Source organism: Gouania willdenowi, chromosome 5, assembly GCF_900634775.1.
Source record: "Gouania willdenowi chromosome 5, fGouWil2.1, whole genome shotgun sequence".
Classification (NCBI taxonomy): domain Eukaryota; kingdom Metazoa; phylum Chordata; class Actinopteri; order Blenniiformes; family Gobiesocidae; genus Gouania; species Gouania willdenowi.
The window spans coordinates 28,315,270-28,321,269 of record NC_041048.1 but is presented as its reverse complement, the minus strand read 5'-3'; positions in this window follow the sequence as shown (position 1 = coordinate 28,321,269).

The following is a 6,000-nucleotide window of genomic DNA, read 5'->3' as shown; positions in this document are numbered from 1 at the left end:
GCAAAATTGAACCATCTTACCATTTCAACACAAGGTTTTACAAACCAAATATAGCAGGATTCATTTTACTGTGTCTGCTATCTAACATATTGAATCGCAAAGAGACTAAAAGCCTGCAGACAGATAAAATTGATCAGATAAAAAAAAAAACACTTAGATCTTGTTTCAAAGAAGGTTAGGATATAGTTTTGGTTAGGGTTAAGTAGTCCTAAAGTAGTTCTATTTCATAATATTTCGTGAGATGTCTCACAATGGGATACACACTCCCTGTAGTTCTCAGAAGCACTTTTTTCAATCCGCCAATCCCTGATTGGCTGGAAAGAACTGTCTATCATTCCAGACCATGGCCCTCAACGCCTTCCGGGCTCCTGCATGCGTCAATCTCTCTTCCGAGCCTTCACCACCGTGAAAGGCCCGGTTCCAGCTCCGTACCACGGTACCCAAGCTCTCGAACCCAGCTGCAGTTCAAAAAAGAGTCAAGGCTGTCCCCGACATCTCGGACATCCAGCGCACGTTTCCTGCATCCCTGATAGCACCCACGTTAGCCGCCACATGGTAGCATAAAAGCTAATCCACCTGCTCTTCCTGCCTGCGTCAAACGGTGATGGAAACCGAGGCTCCTCCCACCGAGGGAATAGGATGCACTGTGGCTCACTGCATGGCGTTCGACGCACGCAGCCTCCGCCGTAAGCCAGCACGTCTGATGCCCGCCCAGGCCCCCTTTCTTCCTCCTCACGGTGCTTCTGCAGCAGCGAGCAAAGAGGACTTATGGACTCTGCTGCTGCCCATGGCCCCAGCTGGGGCTCCCAGTGGCCAGCCGCCTTTGTTGTCTCTCAGGAGGAGGAGGTTTCCACACCTTTTTCCTCTGTCTCAAGCCTGGACACTGCGGAGCTGTGCAAGCACGCTATGGCGCGCCTCGCCATCCCGTGGCCCGCCGTAGTGATGGAGGCCACTAGGTCCTGCTGTGTGAGTAAGCTTCCCAGTAAGCTTTGGACTGCTCAGAATGCAGACGGTGGAGCCGCTGATTGCAGAAACTCCTCCTCCAGCAAAAACAATTGTGGCCATTGTTTTGGTCAACAGGGGTTAGGGTCTGTGGCTGCCTGAGGGCCACACTTTCGTAACTCCGGTTCTATGAGTGAGATGTCTTACCAGACAACCCTTCTTGCTCCAACGAGTGAGAAGAGGTGCTTATTTTGAATCAGGGCTTGGCGGATTGAAAAAATTGCTTCTCTGAGGGCTACAGGGAGTGTGTATCCCATAGTGAGACATCTCACCCATATTACTCATCAAAGTAACCTATAGTTTAGGAATATACGTATTAATAGCAAACAGAAGTACTGGCCAATGAGGGGAGCTACGTATGAATACCATAACAATTCATAAATATGTAGCATGTTCGTAACGTTGTTTAGGAATCTACGTATTAATAGCAAACAGAAGCACAAGTACATAGTATCTACGATCTGGCGCTGCTTCTGGAGTTATGTGTAGGAGAACGATGAGCCCTTTCGATCACTGGCGGCGTGGCGTAGCTCTCACTGCCAAAAACGTGAGGCACAAGCTTGTCAATCAAGCGCACTGTGTCGGATCCTTCGCTCTGCTCAGGAACCTTAACGAAACAAAGGTTTTTAGCCCGACCTCTCTTCTCAGCATCTACAGCCTTGTCCCTGAGGTATGTATTCTCTTTTTCAAGCACAGAAACTTGTTTCGTCAGGTCCTCAATGTTGCATTCTTTAGCACTCACACGCTGTTCCACCTCCATGATTTGATCACATAATGTTGTGATCCTTGCACCTTGTTTAAAGTTATCTGCACAGGTGCAATCATGTTCTCAATGTTAGCAATCATTTCCACTTTGCTTTTTTGTACCTTTTGTCCTTCATCATTAAGAACTTTGTCCATCTGCAAAGGGACCTTCCATCATTTTAACCAATAAATGTATTGTTCATTTGGGTCATTCTCACGAAACCATTACAATACCATATCCGTAATGATTGTAAATATAAAATGTGAAATTGTTATATGACTAAATATTATAATAAAGACAACAATTTTCCCTATCTTGCACAAAGATTAATTTCCAAATAAGAACACATTATTTTTGTATTTTCTGCTTAAATTCTCATTACCGCAACTCGTCCAGAGCTGACTGAATGTATGTTATGTTGTAATTGAAACAGAGTAAAATGAAAGTATTCTGGAAAAAAGGGCACATCTTCTTGTACATTTAAGATGGCTACCAGCTAAATGGAACTCTTTATATTTCTCCAGTTAAAAGTGAAACATTCTGTTGTCAGAATGCAATTCCACAGTACTGATTCTCATTACAGATGTTATTTTCTACAATAAGAAAAATTTTGTTCATTGACTGAAATTTGCATTGTCATTGTGGCTTTGCTATTGTTAGCAAAACATGCTATGGCTCCTCATTCTCCGAAACACCATTCTTACTTACCGCTAAAAGTCCAGTTGTGGTAGAGAGAACTTGTGTTTCGGTAATGAGAATGTAACCACACAAACTATATTTTTTTGACTAGCCTAACTATTAACTTTAATATTATAAACTAACTTGGTATTTTCCTTCATGTCCTGTTTTATTGCAGACAGTCAGCAAGTGACAGAAAAAAAGCTTTAGCAAAGACCAGGCTGAAAAAGAGAAGATTTACACTAAGGCCAGAACTACTGGAAGAGTACAGAAGGAAAGTGAGAGACACACACGCGCACATATTCATGACATATTTAATCTTAACCTAAAAGGCCATTTCACAAGTGCTTAAAACACCAATTATATACACAAAATGAAACAGGAAAACTACAGAATTTGTATTATTAGGGTCTAAAGGCCAAAGGACCCTTTTGTAATTGCTTTTATTATTATTATATTATTATACCATCGCGAATTTGACCCCCTGAGCACTTAGACTAATGCTAGGTTATTGCTACGTTAATGCTATTGCTAGGTTAATGCTAATGCTACATTAATGCTAATTAATTTCTGGTATTACTTTGATGACATTAAAGCTATCTTCCCAGAGCCACAACCTGCCAACTTGTCACTTCTGTGTGTTGCCTGAGATCTGGGCAATGTACACAAAAAAAGCACATGTAAATTTGAAAATACATTTTTTTTCTAATGATCTTGACATTTTGAGACCATTGCGGTAATGAGATTTTTTTGGACTTGTTTTGGAAAATATGTTCTAAAAGGTGCTAAATTGTCAGTAAATATTTTAAAATTAATGCCCACAAACACTTAAGACCGTCAATAATGCCTAAAAAAGAAATGTGTTTATTCTTGTCTTTTTAAAATTTCATGTTGTAACTCAATGAAATGAAGTTTTCATGAGAATCACCCATTTAGTATTCTCCGGTCCAGGTTCCTGACACGCCGACCGCGCGTAAGGAGCCAACAAGCGTGGGGTCTGTCAATGAAGGAGGGCTGAAGGAAAGGAGGCAGTGATATCATTTTTTTGGACTGTCTAGAAATCACAGAACATGGAGTTTTCCCAACACTTGTAAATGTCATTAAAATCTGTGAAAATGATAAAGTTCACTTTTAATTTGAAATGCCTTTGTTGATAAACAATGTAACAGGTTGATTTGATCAGATCATTGCACTTTGAGGATCGGCCGCATTCTGTTTGAGTCACAGTTAAAATCTCTCTCCTTGATCAGCACTTCATCATAAAATAAAATGAAATATAACACATTTTTTTCCTTCTAGAACTGGTTAATGTGAACATATTAGTAACGTTGATGGTCAATCCTTTGGCGTGCTTGTGTGACTCCCCCCACCCGTGACAGCGTGTCAGTGTCGCTTTGGATCGATTCTTTCCGGGAGTCTCTTCTACAATATTATGAGTCCGTGTGGCTTCAAAATATAACTAAGTCCATATTTCTAGTGCAATAAAATGTTTCACCTTATTGGGGCACTGCACTTATTCAAAGGTTAGAAGCGCGTAAGAGGAAAAGGACTTACACACACCGGAAAATGCGCAAAAAGCCAGATTTGAATGGGAACACCCACATTTCAGGGCTGCTGCACCCACAGTGAATGACAAGAATGAAGGTGCGTAGCGACTGACTTAAGTACAGGGGGAGAATAGGACACAGCCAAAAACAGCGCCGCTGCGTGGCTTTTTTGACTTACACACATGGGAGAATAGAGCCCTTAGTGAAGGAAGGACTTAATTTACTGTATGTCTCAGGGAAAATCATAATCCCAAGTGTTTGTTGAACAATTCAAAACTTTCTTTGAACAATTTATCAAAAACAAATCTCACGTCAGCATTATTGAATGTAAACCCAGCAATATAATGGGTCCTTTTAAAGCCCAAGAGAAAACCCTTCTGTTTTTTACAAAAAACAAAAAAATAATATAATTTAATTCAGTTTAGTTTGAATATTATAGCCCCAAATACAACATAGTCAATTCATGGCACTTATCATATGAACTTTAAAGGGACACTCTACCAAAATTAAAATAGGAAGGGATGAAAATATCCTCTTTGCAAGATATTCAGTTATCTGAATCAGTGATTCACACTTTAAAGGCTTGTAAGAAATTTTGATTCCCACTAATAACGATACAGTATAGGTTGAAATATGTGGGCATCCCCATTTAAAAAACAAATCAAGATGAAATTAACAATCCGGACCCGATCTGGATTAAATTTAGTGGGTTAATTGTTTTAAAAGCTGACATAGTGATAACTCAAGAAAGTATGGCATTCACATAACTTATACTGGTGTCATGAAGTTAAATGGAGCCAATCATTCCGATTGGAGCAGATTATCCATTTTGAGGTGTCTTCCTTGTTCAGCTGGAAGGCATATGTGGATCTGTAGTGAGATGACTGATGTGACATCCAAATGCTGCGCTGACTGGCATTTTGAGAATAAAATTTCTTGTATCCTGGGGGGTATTTCATCAAACCCAGTTCTGGCTTACTTTGAGGTTTAACCTGATAGTCCGCCTCAGTTAAGCCGGGTTCTAACTGGCTTCTGAGTGGAAAACACCTTGGTTGCCAAAGTAGCACAGTCAGTGGTGCAAACCTGCTCCTGACCAGATTTAGGCAGCAGGCTTAGTTTCCCTGCTAAAGACAGCAGACCCACTCATATGAAACCACGTCATCATTTTTGCATGCCCTTTCCGGCATGCAAAAGGACAAAAAAAAAAAAAAAAAAAAAAAAATAATGATGTGATTTTGTTCTGAATGTCAAAATGAATTTCTGTGATTGCAACCATGTCGGAAATGAACTGAATAAATAAATAAAAATAAAACTTTGAAAAAAGTCATCTTGTGATGCTTTAAAACACTCAAAGATCTACAAAAGGAAAAAAGAGTCAAAGACTTCTGTTCTAGGTTTTCTCACCATCTACAGCTTTAATGAGGTATTTTAAAAGGAAATTAAACAGAATATCATGGTAAATGTTAAAAAAGTATTTTAAATCGATACAATGAGGATAGAATCTTAGAATGTTTAATGTTTACCATAAGATGATCATAGTCTTTATGTGTTTTAAACTATCAGTAATATGCCTCTATAAGGATACGTGCATATCCATCATCTCCTACAGATCCTACAGTTCGATAAATCACGGGTTCATTCAGTTCTAAACTCCAGCAGGTTCGGCTAAAGGGAGATTGGTAGTAGCGATGCTGGGTAAGAAAAAAAAAATATATAAATATATATAAATATATATATTATACCTCCAACCTACATGAACACACAGATTCCATTCTTAGTTTGAAAAATAATGTAACACAAATTTATTCACAATCATGTTGCATCCTATATGTTGTATCTCAACTTATATGAAACAAGATATATTTATAGATCTTTGAGCCACCCATAAGTCAAATAAAATGGCACACAACCAAATTTGTATCAATGTATAATGAACATAAATGTATCCCTTCTGGGACCCAAAGCTAACAAACCAAATATCAGTTCTTCTCAGACTCTCAAAATGTTAAAATAACAGAATAAAATAAA